Here is a 20,754-nt window from a genome sequence, read left to right on the forward strand (position 1 = left end):
TTTGCATGTGATTTTCTCTCTGTCTGGAAGGCTCTCCCTTTGGGTGCCTTCTTTCCCAACCAATCCACCTTTCTAACTTCTACAGATCCATCAATACTTACTTTAGTCAGCACTGCCTCTTGCAAACCTCGAGTGATACAGCTCACAATTTCCCACTTCTCACTGCCATCCTTCTCCCCTTGTTACCTCCACTCCCAAGCTGGGTCCAGGGGTAAAGTTAATCAACCTACACTTTTCCTTGTCTCTTATCAAATTTGGTTGTATTAATTGCTCTTTGAGGGACAGAGTATTGTTTACATTTCTACCTTTTGTTCTCCAGCACTTTGAACCTATTGGATATGACAACCAAAATTTGTCTAAAGAAGAAATCCAAAAGTGTATGAATGCTATTTGCTAAGTAATTTCTTACAAAAAAGCATGTATGTGGGGCAGTGTGGTATATATTCCAGGGATTGGGCCTCACTTGAACTTGCTGCATATATTATATAATACTGCCAGAGAAAAGGATAGTCATGAACCTCAGAAGCTCCTAATTCACAACTCTAAAAAATTCCATTACTATGACAGAAAAGCCTTGTTAGATACCTATATTAAACAATCTAATCTTTTATTCATAAATTTGAATAGAAAACCAGAAAGGGCAAGTATTTGAAAAAAAAAAAAACAATAGCATTAAAAAGAAAGTACAGATAATAGGAAAAAGGCATTATAAAAAAACAAATACTTAAGGAAACAAGAAAATTTTTTTTTTAATATTTAACTTGTTATTCTTAAGGAGATTTGAGGGACTACTGTTTTAAGAAAATAAAAATAGGCTTCTCTGAAAACTTATCTGTAAGAGAATGAAGACTTTTATAGAATTTAAATATTGCAATAAAAATAATTTAATAGAAGCCCTGAGTAATCAAGTGCCCATGACTGCAGATTAATTCATAAACTCAAAGATGAACTAAAAATTTCCCACTTAAAAAGAACTATTACATAATAAATTGTGAAGAAATATTTATATGTAGGCTTACAATTCCAAATTTTCCCTTGGTTACCTCTCTTGCTTTGAAAGAAAACTTAAATAATGGTTTAAATAATGGTTCTATTTAAAATTATGTCTAATAAATCATATTTTCAAATAGTACAGAATGTTTTTCAAGAACTGATATGATAAACTAACACATAATTAGTGTAGAATACTTTTGAAGAGTAATTTTGCTATACTCTTTAAAAACTGTAACATCTCAATTATACTACAATGTTTTATTTTACCTCAGGCAAAAATCACTGAGAAAACAGAGTGTCAAAGAAAAGTCCTAGAAACTCCTTTGTCTTTTAAAGCTAATTTTAGTGCCCTAATTTATTTTTGTTTGTTTGTTTTTTTATTTAATGGTTTTGATCATTGTTGCTCAAAGTATACAAAATTTTTGTTAGATAGGAAATCTATTGTAGAACATGGTGACTATAGATAATAACAATATATTGTATGTTTGAAAATTGCTAGAAGAGTAGATTTTACGTGTTGTTGCCACACATAAATCACAAGTATGTGAAGTAATGCATATGTTAATTACCTTGATTTAGCCATTCTACAATGTATTCATATTTTAAAACATCATGAGTACACCATTAACATATATTTTTTGTCAATTAAAAAAATAAATGAATAAAAATAGTATTTGCCATTCATGAAAAATCTAAATAATTAATTGTCATTAATTTGATTTGGCTTCATAGTTTTGATAGTCAGAAGGTATTTATTTTATAAGAAGGAAATTATTTTCTCTTTCCTTTATAGGTATTTGCTGTAGGTAAACTTAGCCCAGTGACCTAATTATCCTTAATCTGATGAAATAATCCCAAAGAAGGAAAACATATATATAAAAAGATGCTTCTTACAATAGTTTGTAACAGTAAAATTAAGAATAATCTGAATATCCAGAAATAGTGGAATATTTAGGTAAAATATGGCAATATACTTGACAAATATTATTAGATTATATAGCAATATGATAAGATGCTCAATATACAATGAAAGTGAAGGAAATAAATTTAATTATAGCACAAAATTAAATTTGTGCTATGATTTAAATTATATAAAAATGTAAGCACTTGGATTTAAGGAATTTTGAAGGAACAGATAAAAAATTAAAATATGTTATTTGTTTGAATCAGTATGTGTATATATATATATATATCTTATCTCTATTTATTTCAAGGAAGGTAGTACGACAGACTTTTAAAAAGTGAAAAACAGAATTTTTCATATTTCCCATCAATATCCCAACTTTATATAGGTCAAGAGTATTATTAACTATTTCAAATTAATATTAAAATGTATGTATGAGTTATATATTCCTACCTAACATCAAACAGGGGTTCTTGAACTTAATAAACCTGTCCTCTCTTATTTATCTTATTTTATAGAAGGTGACTATCTTCAGTGTAGTAAGAGAAACTTATATGTATGTGTTTCACAGTTTTTGGAATTTATGCACACACAATTATTCAATTCTCTTAACTACCAAGTTTAAAGTAGATAAGAGAAATAGGTATTTTAAGAGGAATAGGTATTATCCTTTTTGAAAAGATAAGAATAAAAGGATAAATGAGGGGCATTTAATGAAACCCATTTTTAGCCTTTTATTCTATATTAGTATCATTTTATGGCACCATTTGATATCAGAATAATTCATCATACATTTAACTGATAGAGAATAAATTTCTCCTTTTAAAAGTCTTTAAAATAGAGAAAAATTTTAATTCTTTACATTTTATTTGTTATTTCTTTTTTTTCTCAGTAAAAATTTGAAGGCATGCTATGTACAGGTAGTCTACCAAATACTAGAGATAAAGAGGTGGCTAAGATACATTCTATCCTTAAAAGATTTGCAGACTAGGAGGAGAGACTCACCCAAAAATAAATAGGTATGAGTCAATGTGATAAGTGCTGAAGCAGATACATCAACAGTATACAGTCAAGGAAATGTTTAATCATTTGGGATGGAGGTGAAGAGGGAGTTGGACCAAGTACTTGAGAACAGCTAAGTATGGAGGTTGAATGGGAGCTAATGAAATATAAGATGGGGCAGAAAGTTAGAATATTTTGGAAAGTAAATATTTTTTTCCTAAATTTAAAAATTCTGCAGAATTTTATTAATGTATATCACCTAAGAATCCAATTATGCAAGTATTATTTAATTCCAAAATCATTGCCTTAATTTGCACAAGATTTGTTCAATTATACATATCTTGGTGACCTACTAACCTATATAATTAACCAATTTATTAAAATGCTGTACAAGATGAGGTTAAGGAAGGGCAAGAATGATGCTTAACAATTAAAGTCTAGGGAAGGAGGTAAGAGCTGCAGCTTCAATCTCCATCCCAAAGCTATTTCCCATTGAAAGCACAATGCATGAAATTGGTGGATCAGTTAACCCATTTGCTAACCAGATATAGTGATGGATATTTTCAGGCTTTCTTTAATTGGAATAATAATGTACTACTGTGTAATAACAACCTGACATCAGCCACTCTCAGTGTCATAATGATAGACTTACATCTTCTCATTATACCTCACCTTTTGTAGGGCATTCTTTATCTAATCCCACTACTCTCATCCCCTCTTCTTTCTCTATAAATAATTCTGCTTGCTTTGAGTTTGAAGGGGATGAGCATAGTGAGGGATTAAATCTCCATTCACAATTAATAGGAAAATTACTTTAATATGCTGAATTTTAATATGCTTAAAACAGTTTTAGTTGGTATTGTTTTCTTTCACTCAAAGGAAATGCTTTTCAGTACATACATCTATAATTAATAAAATTCTCATTCTAACATCTGCTTCATCTTTATTATAATTAATTCTGTTCATTTTGAAATCGGTCAGGTCTGTCAGAATATTTCTATCAAAACACCTTGGTGGTGGTATAAATCAGCTTATCTTTATGTGGTAATACACATAACCAGAAATCTGAAGAACCGTTATCTAGAACTGTTTTTTCTTTCTCTGTGGTGAAAGATAACTTACAATTTCTTTCTATTTTCCTATGCAAAGGAATAAACCCATCTCTCTGTGTATTTGCCAATGTTCTTATGCCATCTTTTAATTCCCATCTTCCCCTAGGCCCATCAGAATTGTTAGAAGTAGGCATCTAGCTTTCTGAATGCCCTCTAGCTCTTTTCCTAACTTCAGTGAAGTAGAACGAGTGGGAATAGAGCAGCCCACATCTTGGGATAGAGTAGAATTTGGAAAATATCATTTGCTGTTCAGCTCCCCAATCCCAGTCCTTTCTACTCCACTTTCAGGCAATCTTCCCCTTTCCACTCCCATGCACACCCTTACATCCACTTCATCCTCCATCTGTAAGGCAGCCTAGTTTATTCTATCTGGTCTATTCAGGGTACTTGAAAGTGACTGCTCTTGTATTTCCACCTCACTGTTCTCATTCTCATAAGGCCAGTTTCCTAGGACTGAATTCTATTGGTCCTCTGCCATTTCTCAAACTTTACATTAATGTAGCCCAGGCTGATATCCTCTCTAACTTTGCTCACCATTCCTGTATCTCTCATCCTTACTGTTATCCTGGGCTGGGTTTCCCTTTTGGCAGGACACTGACCCCATAGTTCCTGCTGCTCAACATTTTACTCCAATTTCTCTAGACTGTAAACTTCAAAGCTTCTGTTTATCTCTATGTTCTCAGTGTCCAACAAATACAGGCGGTTGATAATTATTTATTGAATGAAAGAGTACATATTCCTTTTGCATTCTTGTTGCTTACTGATCTCTCCATGGGTATAACAAGATCAAAGAATTGAAATAATAATCCATTATTCAAAATAAGTTAGGTTAGGCTTTAGTAACTTTAAAATTCCTGTCGTTTATGACAACAAAGATTGTACAAAACATGTCCAACATGATTCGGTGGGATTCTGGTCCTCACAGTCACTCAAGGGTTCAGAGTAATGGAGTTGAACCATCTTGTTAGGCAGCCATCTCCTCGTGAGCTCAGAGTTCATAAAGAGGAAAAGAACATAGAGAATTGTACATTGGCTCTTAAATGCACAATCAGAACATCTGCCAACATTTTCTCATAGGGCCAAAGCAAGTTATATGATGACATTCAAACTTCAAGAGTGTAATCTCTCTAGAAATACTGGTGAATACTCACCATGTTTTACACAATTAGTAACAAATTCGGATCTTCTTAAATATTCATTTCTCAGTAGGATGGTTTTACTTATGTATCTTGCTACTTAAACAAGATGAACAAATACAAATCTGTACTCTTTGTTACTGATCCTTTGTCTTTGTATCTTCCTTTCACTCAGGTCTATAAAGAGTATAGAGAAAAATATAGAAGCTTTTAATAGAAACTTATGCCTACAACAGGTGGAAGGTTTGATAAAGCATATTTCTTCTGAGTAGAAAATAATTCTAGGCAGATGGAAGAGTGAGGACAGAGACCCAATGGCAGGAGGGTACTTGGCATGTTTACAGAGTAACAAAGAAACCAGTGTGGCTAGAGGCAAGAAAAAAGAGGCAGGTGGGAGAGGGGAGAAGGGGATGGATATATACAAACACAAGGAGTGAGATGTGCAACGTTTGGGGGATGGTCACACTTGAAGCTCTGACTCGAGGGGGAAGGGGGGCATGGGCAATATTCGTAGCCTTAACATTTGTACCCCCATAATATGCTGAAATAATAATAAGTAAATAAATAAATAAAAAGTTAAAAAAAATAAATAAAAGTGGGGAGCTAAACAAAACAAAACAAAAAAAAAACAAACAAAAAAGAGGCAATAGAGACAGGAAATGATGCCAGACAGGTCATAAGGGCCTGATCAGTTGGGTCCTTCTTGTTTGCCATTGCAGGGATTGTGCCTATTACCCTAGAAGAAATGGAAAACCCTTGCGTGAGTTTGAGCAGAAGAGTGGAAGGAGTACAAGAGTAAATTTATTTTGTAAAAATTCAGTTTGGCCACTGTGTGGAAAATGGAAGTAGAGAGGCAGAGGCAGAACAGGAAGACCAGTGAGAAGCTAGTCTGCAGAAACCCAATGGGAGGTGGTGGTGGCTTTACCTGTTGTGAAAGCAATGAAGGTGATGAGGAAGGGATAGGATTCTTATATACTTTAAAGATAAATCCAAAAATATCTAGAATGTATGAGGTTGTGAGAAAAAGAGATGGCCCAAGGATGGGGCTATCTAAGTTCTATGACCTTGTTGCAGAACACTCACATTTTCAAAGATGGCAGTAAAATGCAAATCTGTTTGAGAGCAAGAAAACAGATACCAAGAGAATCAAGAGTCCCAGCAATGCTGGGCAGGTATCCCCAGTTAGATAAAGGTGTCGCTTTTTTATTTTTTCAGCAATAAACTTAACTTTACCACTTCTCTTTAGGGCAGATAAATTTAAATCATCCCATGCCTTTGGGAACAAATTTACCTACACTTAACTTCCCTTATCTTTTCCAACAGGTATACTTGTTTTCTGATTTTTCTCATGGAATAGCTTTTCAGCTGAGGGTGGGGCAGCTCAGAAAGGCCCAGGTGATGCTTATTAACTAGCAAGTGTGTGCACATTATTAACATTCCTGCACTGTTTGTGAATTTTTACCTAACAATAATTCAGTCTGAGCAAGTGCATTGTGTTCTAATTATACACTATTTGATGACTGCAAAGCTACAGGCCAGCTCAAGTCCTCAGATGACCCAGATTGGAATTAGGCTTTTCTACCATCACAGTATATTGCACTACAGCCTGAGTAACTGAAGTAGTAGAATTCCCATCAACTCAGGTGCTGAAGGCTGCAGGTGGAATAGTTTTTTGTGTGTGTTGTAGAAGGAGGGATTGTGAAGAGATAAATATTTCAGCTTTGGACATGTCATGTCAACTTTAGTAGACATCTTGGTGGAGATATCCAACAGTCAGTTCTGACTTATGTCTTTACATACAAATCTGGAATTCAAAAGAGCTTTATGGAATACAGATGTAGCTTTGAAAAACTATGGCATAGAGATGGTATTTTCAGCTGTAAGACTGGATGAAATAACCAAGGAAATGAAAACGGACAGATGAGACCACAGAATTGAACCTCGGAGCACTCAAATGCAAAAATGTCCTGAAGAGGAGTAACCAAACAAAGAAGACTCATCAATAAACAGCAAAGATCACTGTTGGAAAGATTAAGATGACATATATAAATGTGCTTTGTAAACTGCAAAATGCTATATAAATGTAAGTTACTGTTGTCTTTAGTGGTTAAATTAAACTCACTTATAGCATTCCTCACTGCAAAGACACACATGTATGCACACACATATGCAATGTGATCCCTGTCTACTTGTCTAGGATTATCTCCAGCTATATGCCTCCACATTCCCTAGCATCTGGTCAAACTGTACTGCCTTTCATTCCTTGAAAATGCCTCTCAATGGCTTTCCTTTGTTTCTGGACTCAAATTCTTCTTGCTGTCTAAAATGTCTTTATCCTTCCCTACTCTCTTAGCAAAAAGCTTAATTGTGCTGATTCTCTATGGCCCAACTTCTCCAATCCTTTTGTCACAGCATTAAAATTAAAATTAGGCCATTAGAGTATTTTTCTGCAATGTTTTATAGCCTTCAGTATACCTTGTAATATACTTGTTAATGTACATGTTTTATCTCTCCTATTGGATAGTTAAATTCCTTACAGACAGAAATGATGTCTTAATGAATCTCTGTATTCTTTACAACATCTAATTTAATGCTCAATATGGCATATGGGCTCAATAAATTATTTAATAATTCAAAATAATTCAATAAATCAGTTGGCAAATAAGGTAATAAATATTTATTTTGAGCAAAGCCTCATTTATCTTGCAAAGAAAAGTTTTTATCTAATATTTCTTATATAGTATTTTGTCTCTAATCATAATTGATTTTATATTTTTGCCAAATATATTTAATTTTTGCTATTGTGTTTTCTAAAGTGAAGGTGGAAGTCTCTGTGTTGACTGTGCCCCTCAGGAGACCTTATTGGCAGAGGTGTATCCATAGCCATCATGACCTCCACAATGAAGGTTTCTGAACTGAAGATTTCTGTAGATAATAATGCCTGAAGATATTCGTAGCTTTCTGCCTGAATATGATGAAGCTTTTAGATAGGGTTTTGAGCTTGGATCTGGGGAGCTAGGAGATTTGGAAACAAAGAATAGGCAAATATTGAAAGGGGGACGCAGATACTAGAAGTCAACATCACAACCATACAGGCAACAAATGCACACTGTACAGAAAGAAGAGGCTCTGGGAGTGAAGCCAGTACTTCCTGAGATACAATTTCTCTGATAGTTTGCCTGATAAAGCAGGATCCAATGACAGCCTTCCTAGAGAGTAGCCATTCCTAAGATGAAAGTCTAGAAGGCTACTTGAAACTCCTGGAAAGTAATGACAGACATTTGTCAGTGGTTGAAATCTGTACCCAGAAGGAAGTACTTGTTAGTTCTGGGGTTTTGTGGCTGAGAGTAGGAATAATCTAGGCTTCTCTTTAATATAAGATTAAGAAAGAAACAAACCCTGTTCAATGATAGTTGATAGATTGCTATATATTTTTAACATTTTTTATTTTTCAGTTACACAGCCCTTAGTAATATATGATCTTCCATTTTTCAGTATATTTCATCCTTATTATCAGAGCATATAACAAGCAGATATATAGATATTTTCATATCTTGTCAAATCCCAAGAATATACGGTACTGAACAATCTCAAAAAGGATTTTCCAGATGTGAACAAATAGATATACATATTGTTTTTAAGGTATTTTTATGAATTTTTAGTTAATCTCAAGCCATTTCATTATTTCCAATTTTTATCTTTTATCTTAGGGTAAATGCAACTAGCTGAAACTTTCTGTAAGTTTTATAAACTTCTGCAATTTTAATGTGCTATATACCTAAGAATCTAGTCCAAAATGTAAAAGCCTGCTGAAAAACTAGCACTGACCTAAAATAGATGAGTATTTGATGCAAGACAATGAAAAAATTCACTTTATTGATTGCTTTAAATCTATAAGAGTAAATAAGCAGTTAGTCTGCCCTTATCCCTTTTCTTCTTTTCTTCTGAATTTTTCCCTCCCTCCTTCCCCCCTCTTCCATCTTCACCCCTTCCTTTCTACCTCTCTTCCCCTCTTCCTTCCTTCCTCCCTTCTTCCTTCCTCCTATTTGTACTTGATTTCCTTGTTATAATTATATATTTCTCTGACATAGAAGAAAACTCATAATGCTCAGTTACTAAAAAGTAGACCTAGACAAAGTAATATTATCACTGAAATCAAATGATAATCTACATTAATGTTTTTCATTAATAGAAGTACTCTCTTCATGAAAGAGAATATCTCATATACTATCTTAAAATCTACTAATATATCTTTTATTTTACTAGTCATATATATATATATCAAAAACCTATCATTCACAGAACATAAAACATATAGTAAGGTAACACGTTTCTTTATATCTAATTCTCTATCTCTATAGATCTATTTTTTATATACAGAGTGAGAAAGAGATTAAGATTTGAGATTTGATTTAAAGTATTTACTTCCTGGTGCATCTTCTACTTCCAGATAGAATGTAGAGAAATGGAAAACATTTTTACTACCATGGTAACATCCTAAACAAATAAATAAATCACAATATTCTGTGTGGTTAGGGAAGCATGGTGGATGCTAAAATGGCTTGAAGAACCAAATTCCGGACAACAGCAGGCACTTAATAGGTGAGTCATAAGAATAGCATCTTCTATACATTGGGTGAAGAAGTGCTTGCTCTGGATATGGACTGCCATGGATAGACTTTGGAGGGATAAGAATAAATAGGCAGTACGCTAGGGAAACCACAGGGTAGACAGATTTTATGTGGCTCTGAAAGAAATCCATGTGCTAAAAGAAAGTGGTTGGCCCATAAATTCTTCCCTCTTAAATTTTTCAAAGAAAGCAGCAATGGAAGTGGGACTAGAAATTAAAAGAAATTATGTTGTATTCTCAGCACCTTAGATTCTGTGGCTTTTCTAGATGAATCCAAAGATAAATCAAATATCTGAAACTGTAGCACAATGTTGTTGTACTTGCAACACCGTAAGATCAAGAAGGCAGTGGTAATACTGATAGTAGCTGGTACACTTAGTCATGGGTGAATTCAATCTCATTAGTATGCCTGCCATTAGCAGATCAACTCAACCTAGATAGATGCTGAAAGAGTATTCCCTCATCTTAATCCCAGGCAGAGGAAAGAGCTTATCTATATGAAAAGAACTAAATAAAATAAAAAATTTTAATAGAATATTCATTTGTCTATTACATGATGTTCCATATACAATATAATATTATGAGACATATGAAAAAGCAAAAGGATGTGAGCATATCCAAGGAAAAAATACAGTCAATTGAAGCAGACTCCCAAATGACCCAGGTAATAGAACACATATAGACTTTAACCATTATAACCATGCTTTTCAAATCAAAGAGAAAATGTATATAATGAATTGAGACATAGATTTTTAAAAAAAGAAAGATAAACTGTAAAGAAAAATTAAAAAAATATTTACTAGATAGACTGAAAAGAATAGATCCTTTAGAAGAATCTATAAATTTGAAGGCAAGTCAACAGAAATTATCCAAGCAGAGCAAAGAAAAAATATTGTTAAAGGAAGAATGTTAGTGATCTATGAGATGATAATAACCACTTCAGCCTGCAAGTACTTGGAGTCCAAGAGGAGAGGATATATAGAATGGAAGTGGGAGAACAAGCAAAGAAATAATGACTTTTGATAGTTTCCAATTTGATGAAAAATCGACACAGATATAAGAAGGTTAACAAAGTACAAGTAGGATGAATAAAAAGAAAATCATACTTAGTAATATAATAGTCAAAGTGATGAAAATCAATGGTTAATAGAAATCTTAAAAGTAAACAAAATGATACATTTCATTTAGAAAAATGATTAAAAAATTACAGCTGTCATTCTATCAGAAATAATACAAGCCAGATGACAATGAAACTGCATCTTTAAAGTATTGAAGGAAGCAAAAAGAATACCTGTTAACCCAAAATTCTATATCTGGCAAAAATAAATCCTTAAAAAATAAATTCATTCACAAAGGCATTTTAGATAAATAAAAGTTTAAAAATTTGATGCTATCAAACATGAATTACAAAAAACTCCTAAGAAAGTTCATTAAAAAGAACTGATGCCAGATGGAAATTAGAATCTACAGAAAATATAGTAACTATATGAGTAAATATAAAAGACTTTCAATTTGTTTAAAAGATAACTGATTATTTAGAGCAAATTATAACAAAGTGTCATGGAGTTCATAATATAAAAATAAATGACAGCTGAGTAGTACTCCATGGTATACACATGCCACATTTTATTAATCCACTCATGACTTGATAGGCACTTGGGTTGATTCCTCGTCTTTGTGATTATGAATTGTGCTGCAATAAACATACAGGTGTCTTTTTGATAAAATGACTATTTTTCCTTTGGGCAAATACCCAGTAGTGGGATTGCTGTATCAAACAGTAGGTCTACTTTTAAATCTTTGAGATATCACCATACTATTTTCCATAGACGTTGTACTAGTTTGCAATCCCATCGACAGTGTATAATTGTTCCTTTCTCTCTGCATCTACGCCAGCATCTATTGTTTTGGGACTTTTTAATAAAACTCATTCTAACTGAGGTTATAACTTTGTCTCAAGCAGTGTAAGAGCAATCCACGTAACCAAAACATTTGTGCCCTGAAATATTCTGAAATTAAAAAATAAAACATAAATGATTGCAATAGCACAAAATACAAGGAAAGGGGTTCTAGTATATGTGATTTGTTAAAATATTAACTTAAGGTATATTGAGTGATAAATTAAGAATTCACATTGTAATTTCTATATCAATCACCAAACAAATAAAGGGGTTTAGATAAAAAGTTAATAGAAGATATAAAATGGAAGGCTTAAATATACTCAGTTATTTAAGGAATGTAGAAAAAAACAAACAGAAGATTAGATAGGGCAAACAGAATACAATAAAAGAAAATAGACCTCAATATAATCTTATTAATAATCATATTTAATGTAGGTGAACTAAGTAATTCAAAGATGAAATTAAAAAACAAGATTAAAAGGCTAGGTAAATTATATGGTTTGTATGAGATGTATTTCAAATATAAAGATATAGGTTAAAAATAAAAAGATGGGGCCGGGCGCAGTGGCTCATGCCTGTAATCCTAGCACTCAGAGAGGTCTAGGCGGGCGGATCGCTCAAGGTCAGGAGTTCCAAACCAGCCTGAGCAAAAGCGAGACCCCCATCTCTACTAAAAATAGAAACAAATTAATTGGCCAACCAAAAATATATAGAAAAAATTAGCCGGACATGGTGGCACATTCCTGTAATCCCAGCTACTCTGGAGGCTGAGGCAGAAGGATTGCTTGAGCCCAGGAGTTTGAGATTGCTGTGGTGAGCTAGCCAGGGCAGCAGAGTGAGACTATGTCTCAAAAAAAAAAAAAAAAAAGAAGATGGAAACACATGTGCTGTGCAAGCCCTAACTATAAGACAGCTGATATGACTCTGATGATATTAGAAAAATAGGCTTGATGACAAAGAGTTTTATGAGAGATAGAAGTAATAGTAAAATGATCAACTCATCAGGGAGACATAACAACTGAAAATGTATGCACCTAATAAATGGTCATCAAAATATTTCAGGGAGAAGTAAATGCATCCACAATTATGGTTGGGGAATTTATTACTACTTTATCAATAACTGATAGAACAAGTAGACAAAAAAACCAATATGCCTATTAAAATTTGGATAAACTTATCAATCTAGTGGATATATATATTTATATATATATTTTAAAACTATGATCACAGTAGAATTAACTTAGAAATAAACACCAAAAAAATCTTTAAATAAAAATACCTTCAGATATTTGAAAATTAAAAACACCCTCCTAAAACATATTTGTCAAAAAAGAAGAGATTATAAGGTCACTTAGGAAGTATTTTAACTAAATGATAATGAAAGTATATAATATCAAAATTTGTGAGATGCAGCTAAAGCTGTGCTTAAAGAGAAACTGATAGCTATAAAATCAATATGTTATAAAGAGAAGGGCAACTAAAGCCCAGGAATATATGCATATATACAGTGAGATGATTTTTAAAAACCTAACAAAACCAAGAGTTGCTTTTAAGTAAATAACAATAGCATTGCAAAACACTTAGGGAAACTGGTCCAGGAAAATAAAGGAACACAAACTAGGAACATAATGAATGAAAGAGGAAAGACCAATAAAAAATCTTTCAGATGTAGAAATAACATACATAAATTTAAAAATTGAATTAATAATTTAAAACCTTCATAAAAGAAAGTATAGGCCTATAGTCTTCATTGCTGAATTTTCAAATATTTAAGGAGTAAATAATTCCAGTCTTTTAATAGATTTTTCAGATAATAGAGGAGTTTAGAACAATGCCTGATTCATTTTATGAGCTCTATATAATCCTGATAACAAAACTTAACAAGGACATTGTAAGAAAAAAATATGTGGAAACTAATAAGACTCCTAGGTTTAGACACATAATTCTTTGATAAAATGTTACCAAATAGATCCAGCAATACAGAAAAAATTTCAATTGGTAAGGTTTATTTCCATTATTCAAGGGAGGCTAAGCATTCAAAAATCATTCAATATAATTCATTAAAGGAAAAAAATCATATAATCATCTCAATTAATGAAGGAAAATTATTTTACAGAATTCTATGCCTAGTTGTGATTTAAAAATATATCTCACAAACCAAGAATAATGGAATTTTCTTGATCTGATAAAGGATTTATATCCAGAATATATTCAGAAATCAATAATACATAAACAGCTCAATAAAAAAATGGGTAAATATTTGAAAAAGAAACTCACTAAAGAAGCCATCTCAATGGTCAATTAGCACACAAGAAGGTGTTCAACATTTGAGTCATTTGAATAATGAAAATTAAAACCACAATGAGATACAATTTCTCAAGCCCTAGAAGGGCTAAGAAACCCCAAAATGCCAGATATTGGTAAGAATATGGAGCTAATGAAACTCTCATACATGCATTGTTTGTAGGAATGTGGAAAAGTTCAATTATTAGGAAAAACAGTTTGAAAGTTTTTTATAGTTACAAATTAACTCTAGGAGACAGAAATTCCCTTCTATATTATTTACACAAGAGAAATAAAGAAATTCATAGCAACTCTTTGTCCATAGGAATCAAAAATTGAAAACAAGCTAAATATCCATCATTACAGGAACTGATAAACAAATGTGGAAAACTATCCATCAATAAAAAGAAACAGATAATAAACTCAACAACCTGGATGAATCTTTCCGACCCAGAGAGGCCAAATACAATTCATGTATGCTGAAGTTCAGTAACAGGCAAAACTAATCTATGATGATTAAAGTGTGATTAAAGTCAGAAGATGAGTTTTCTGGGCTGTGTAGATATTGGAAATTGACTGAAAAAAAAAAGCACAGTAGGAACTGTTGGGGACTAAGGAAGTGTTCTATAGTGGGTGTTTTTCATCCTTATGCACTAGATTACCCCCTCACTATCACCGCTATGTCCTGAAGATGATCGTGATTTAACCTTCGTTGTTGACTCAGTCTTAAACCTACTTTTAAACACACAAAACCACATGAAGAAACTTTATATCGGCTTGTTTCTCTTCCAAAGTAAGAGAGTAAAAGTAAGATTTTAAATTATCTTTAGTTTTTAGTTTAGGAAACTGCTATTACTTCATTAATTATACTGTTTCGAAGCCTCATAGAATTATAATTCTCAGTATGGTTTTTGAAAATAAATTTAAATATTAAAAATAAATAAATAAAAGTTATTTGCTGGTGTCATCATATGGTAGCAATTGAATCAACTATTATTGCAAAGATAACAAAAAATCAATTTCCAAGAATCAAGTTGCAGCTCTCATGAGTTATCTTAATTAACTTATCCCTGCTCTTTCTCATGGCTTCTCTTTCATGTAGAAATATCAACTAACATTATTCGCAAGGGGCAAATTTAGTCTCCTTTCCTACCTACAAATCAGCCAGCAGAGGGCTCAAAGCGTGAATTTCCAAGTCCTCATAAAATAGTTAAGAGCACCTCTGTTAGTCGGCTTTGTTAAACATGTAATTTGCCTCTTAAATCTGCACAGGCTGTGTAGCTGATTATTCTTATTAGTTGTTAAACCTAACCACCACTTACATTCATTCAAACAGTTCTCTTTTCACTTGTCACATATATCCAATTATTCACAGGCATTTGTTAGTCCCCGAGTGGACAATTCCTAGAATTTTAGAATTGAAAGCGACCTCTGAGGTCTTTCTTCTGAGATCTTTTACTTCAAACCTCTTACCTACAAGGAGGCTCTTTCAACAGTGCCCCTGACAGATGACTGGGTAGGCTCTGCTTGTAAAAGGGAGATAAATAGATATCATTTGTGAAGAAAAGCATTGTACTTATACATAGTTCAATCATCTGGTACAAAATCTCTCTTCCTATAAATTCTATTTGTTGATCCCAGTAATTCCCTCTAAACCTACATGTGGTAATTTCCATTCCTATTCTAGTAGACAATAATTCATATATTTAGAGTCTTTTCTTGACATTTCTTCAGAACTTGGTGTCAGGCTCAGTAAACAATATAATTTCCTTTTCAGATATATCCGCAGGCAATTAGTTCTCTTTTTATTTAGATTTATTTCTTAATGTACTAGTTAACCATGGTGATCCCATCATTCTGGGAATTTGGATTTTTCAAGCCTAATCCTCCAAATATTTACAATTTGGAGGTATAAGGAGTTTCCAAGTCAAGAATAGCTTTGTGATCTAACCCAATGCCTCTCAAACTTTAATGTTCATTGAATTAACCTGGGAATCTTATTAAAATACAGTATGTGATTCAATAGTTCTGAGGCAGGGACTCATTTGTAACAAGATTCCATGTTGCTGGTCCATGGATCACATTTTGTGTAACAGGATCTAAATAGAGTTTCTCATACAGATTTCATTAGGTTTCAAAAATATACTATATTTTCTACACTATTGTATGTTATATATTGATATAATTAAGACAAAACATTAACATTACCACACATGTATAAACCAGTGATGCCATTTAATGGAACAACCTCAGATTTGTAGGAAAAAATAGAGACTAGCATATTAGGTCTCTATTGCTATCAGTCATTATCTGACATATAGATTCTTTCAGCTAGAAAAAATTCTCTCAAATTATCCTGGTTTAATTAAAGGCCAATAATTGCTCAAAACTTGTGCTGTAATTAAAACCATCATAACTTCTTCTGACCTGATATCTGTTAATTAAGAGACTGATTTTCATAGGCTCACTTTCTCTCCTCCCTGGTGGCCATCTCTCACTATTGTCATCAAAAGGACTTCTCCATATTTTCATGAGAGTGAAAATGAATTTCTTCTCCAGGGGATTAGGCACACATGCTGAACAAATTTTCTCTTGTGCCACAGCATGAATTTCCACAATGAGTTTATTTAAACATGGAAGAAGTAATTTTCTCTTCTTAAGAAAGGAATCATCCATTTCTTAGCAGTTGTCATCTCGTGGCTGGCTTACAAAGAGTATTCTCTCTCTCTCACTTTGGATATATTCATTTTATTTAGTTTTCTACTAATAGGTGTCTATGAACTATAATAGAGATTTTAATAACAACAAAACTATAATAGAGCTTTTAATAATAAAAACAAAGCAATAATAACAGCTACTAAAGCCTTTTATTGTGTGCCCACCTCATGCAAAGTATTGGTATCAATCATGATTACAGAATCTGAAAAAGAAAGTATAACTGGATTCATTATATGGATAAAGAAAAAGAAGTTCATAGATGTGAAGTAGCTTGACTGGGGATCACGTGAGTAGTCAATAGTTAAGTTGGACTTAAACCAGATGATTTTACCATCAAGATCGCAATGCAACCCTGCCTGTGTTTGGAAGGAGTTTCATATTATTGCATAAAAGGTTTTCTTTTGAAGAAAGGAATTATAATAATCTTCAAAATACGGGGATTCCATCATACTAGGTCCAGAGTACATATAAAAGACAAAACGATCTTTTAAAATGTGGAGTATCCTCTGGGCATAAATATAAGCCTTCTTAGGCTCAGAGATCATTAAAAAGAATTTATGTCAAACACAATACTTTTAAAAATGCAAAACAATTACTTCAGCTTTTAAGCTATTTAAAGCTCACATATTAACTAAGAGGCAAAGAGTATACAACCAATTTAATGAATCCATAATACAGACATTAGCAGAACTAACAGCTCCTGTGTTTAGTTTAACATTCAGCTGGTTGAGCTTTGTGGCTTGTTTTCTAAAATGTGATGTTCCTTAATTTCAATTCCTTACAATTTGCACTTATTATTTGGGAAAACTTTTTGTAAAACCCAGAAAATTACACCATTTATCACTAGTATGCCTCTAATTTCTGTAGAAAAATAACCTCACCTCATTTCTACAACTCCAGCCCAACTGAGTCTGTGACTTCTCCACTGTTAAAGTAACAAATGAGGGTGAGACAAAAGGAGAAGTGATTAAAAGAAGCAGACTGGCCTTTTTCAGATAAGGCAATAGTGCAGTAAAGGAAGAAATCTGATTAGATCTATGAAAATGATATGAGAAAAGGCAAGATGTCATACATGTAGGGAGAAAAATTGGAAGATATCAGGGAATTTAAATGAAAATATATTCATTATACAATATAGCCAAAAGTGACTAAGTTGTGGTGTATATTTTAATGAGCTGGAAGTGCTAGTGACCTAGTTTTCATTCTACTGTTCAAGGCACTGGTCTACCATTAATGTCTATGTTAGTAAAATTAACTTCACTGAGTAGTTGCATAATGGTCTCAAAAAGACACTTCAGGTCATAAATGTGGTTTGTGAACCTTGAGAATTTTCAAAGTATTTAATAAGTGCTATGTTTTTCAGTAATTTTAGAAATATACTTAATGTCAAGTGGCTTATATGATAGTTCCCAAGTCATTTGCAAATTTTGTACAATGCATGTGTTAAAGGAAAATGTAAGAGAAATATTTAACATAATTATTATTGGTGAATTTATGTAGTTCCTTTCCTTTAGTTTGCTGTCTTTCTTTTTCTGAACTCAAGTTCTTTGTAAAGACTGAGGACATAATAACAACAGAATATCCTTCCTTGACAACATGCATGTGTTCTTAAACATGCTATTCATCTAAACATGACATATATTGTATCCCATATGTAATGAATGACAGAAGAGTATATTATGTATGATTTTTATTCTATATCTCTGCATATATTTATTGAGAGCAAAGTTTTCTTCATCTTAATTGTCTAAAAATAATTTGCATTCATATTTACCTTGCAAAAAATCTACAAGATTGCTAAAGAAAAATTTACAATAAACTGCAATACTATATGGCATGCAGGCAGCATGAAGTTCAACTGAGATGTTAAGTCAAACCTTGACTGAACCAACATAGGATTCATGATTCCTTTTCAACTTTCAAAGTCTACCTAAAGTAACACAGATTCTCATAATTTCCTCATCAACTTCTTCTTTTTGAAACCCATCATCTGTCAGTGACCTGTGGAATTCATCATTGAAGTAAAAGATAAGGTTATGTCACCAATAACAGTCCACTGAAAAAGTTTAGCTTTTAGGAGAGACTTAGTGACTGACTTCTGTAATAGAGTGAGCAATGTTGGATAACTTTTAGGCACAAGAATTCCTAAATAATTTATACAGGATTGGTTTGTCCTTCAAATCCTAAGGGTTAATGTTGTCAGCTAGCTAAATTTGGTTCAGAAATATGCATGGTCATCTTCCAACAGCAATATAAGCATACAAAGAACTGGTTCAAACAATTTTTATAACAAGAATTGCATGACTTAGCATCCCTCATGGAAAAAATTAATCTAATAAAGAGTAAGCATGATTCCTTTTTCAGGAAGAAGGTAAATTTTGGTATAAAATGAGAGGTGACTTTTATTGACACAGAAATATGGACCGATAACCAGGGAAAAATCTGCATTGCAACACTGAAACTGTATTAAAGTAGACATACAGGCAAAATGTAATCACTCTTCATAATTAAAATTTGAAATGTTTTGTTTTTTGCTAAAGAATAGAGCTTATAAATATGTCTTAATAATACTCTAGGAAGTAGTCTTTCTTTTATTTGGGGAACAAATAAGTATGAGTGAAAAGAAAAATCTTCGTACTTTCTTTAAACACATAGTTTATCTGGATTTATTACCTAGTTGTGGGTAAGGGGAATAGTTACAGACTATTTCAGTCCAACATATTTGTAGTCTTTAAACTCCTGGCCTCAAGCATTCCTCTGGCCTTGGCCTCCCAAAGTGCTAAGATTACAGGCGTGAGTCATCACACCCAGCCCTGTTTGTGTTAGTCTTCACTCACAAAATATGATAATTTTAATTTAACAGAAATTCAAAGTCAGTAGTAAAAAAAAATCTCCAAAGTATAAACACATCTTAAAACAAATCATTTTTCTGAAATGAAAGCAATTGTGGTAGAAAGGACATAATATAGAAATACATATTCACAATTTTCAAGGAGTCACAATAGATCAATGTTCTCAAATTGCAGTATGTGACCCATTAATATGGCATGAAATTGATCTAATAAGATCTGACCAGTTATTTATTTTTTAATGGTAAAGTGTAGAATAAAGACTAGAATATAACAAAGGGCATTAAACAGAACAAAGTAAGAATCATTTGATAAAATCTCCATTTCATATTATAAACTTACAAATATATATATGTATACACACATATCGGTGTGTTTGTGTATACTAGATACTAATATAAAATACATATATTTCTTTTTATGGGCCCTGGTCAAAAAAGTTTAAAATATCTCAAATACATGAGTTGATCATTACACACTCTACGCACATAACAAATACATGTACCCCATAAATATATAAAATACTTTGTATCAATAAAATATATATAAATATATAAATCTGTTTAATTAATATCAAACCCCAGTCTTTATTATCAAACTAAAATCATATACTGTGTTTTCTTTCTGAAAACTGGCTTATTGTCAAACTCATTACCTCTTCAGGAAGATCCCATTGCTTGTATAACCACTGCAGAATTGTCACATGATCTAGAAAGAAAACCTTAGGTACTCATATTATATAAACATTTTGGTTTCCAAGCATAGTTTCCAATTTACTCTAGTTTCCTCATGCTTTCTTTTTCATATTTTCATTATATTAGGGCTTGTATAATTTAAAAGTCTGTCTGATATAATAGCATTTCAGAATCATTTTACATACATTTTTGTATCTTAGTTTGAGTTGGTCAAATGTCCTCAAATCTTCCTTGATACATTGAGCAGCAATTAATTTTAGACAGGAAGGATAGATTTATAGCCTCCACTTGAAAAAGTGATATGCTATAAGGTCCAGAGAAACACTGATAATAAGATGGCCGCATATATTAAGTGAAGGGCTGAAGGTATTTGTTTTTGGAGGGTATTGGTTTTAAAAAAGGAAAATAAAAGCAATCCCAATAAGCTTTTTGAGACTTTGAGTACTGGAAAAAAAATAAATGAGTAAGTAAATAAATCAGTAAGTTAATATAGCAGGAAAAATGAGTGTAAGATGGGAATAAAACGCCTTA

At 32.4% G+C, this 20,754-nt stretch overlaps 1 protein-coding gene across 4 annotated transcripts in view; it reads right to left on the bottom strand.

Annotated features, from left to right (window-relative positions):
- Window positions 1-20,754, bottom strand: part of NLGN1 (neuroligin 1) — an 837,921-nt gene that overhangs the window by 694,606 nt on the left and 122,561 nt on the right. The gene's annotated exons all lie outside the window — the stretch shown is intronic.

The sequence above is a fragment of the Microcebus murinus genome, chromosome 1, assembly GCF_040939455.1.
Source record: "Microcebus murinus isolate Inina chromosome 1, M.murinus_Inina_mat1.0, whole genome shotgun sequence".
Classification (NCBI taxonomy): Eukaryota; Metazoa; Chordata; class Mammalia; order Primates; family Cheirogaleidae; genus Microcebus; species Microcebus murinus.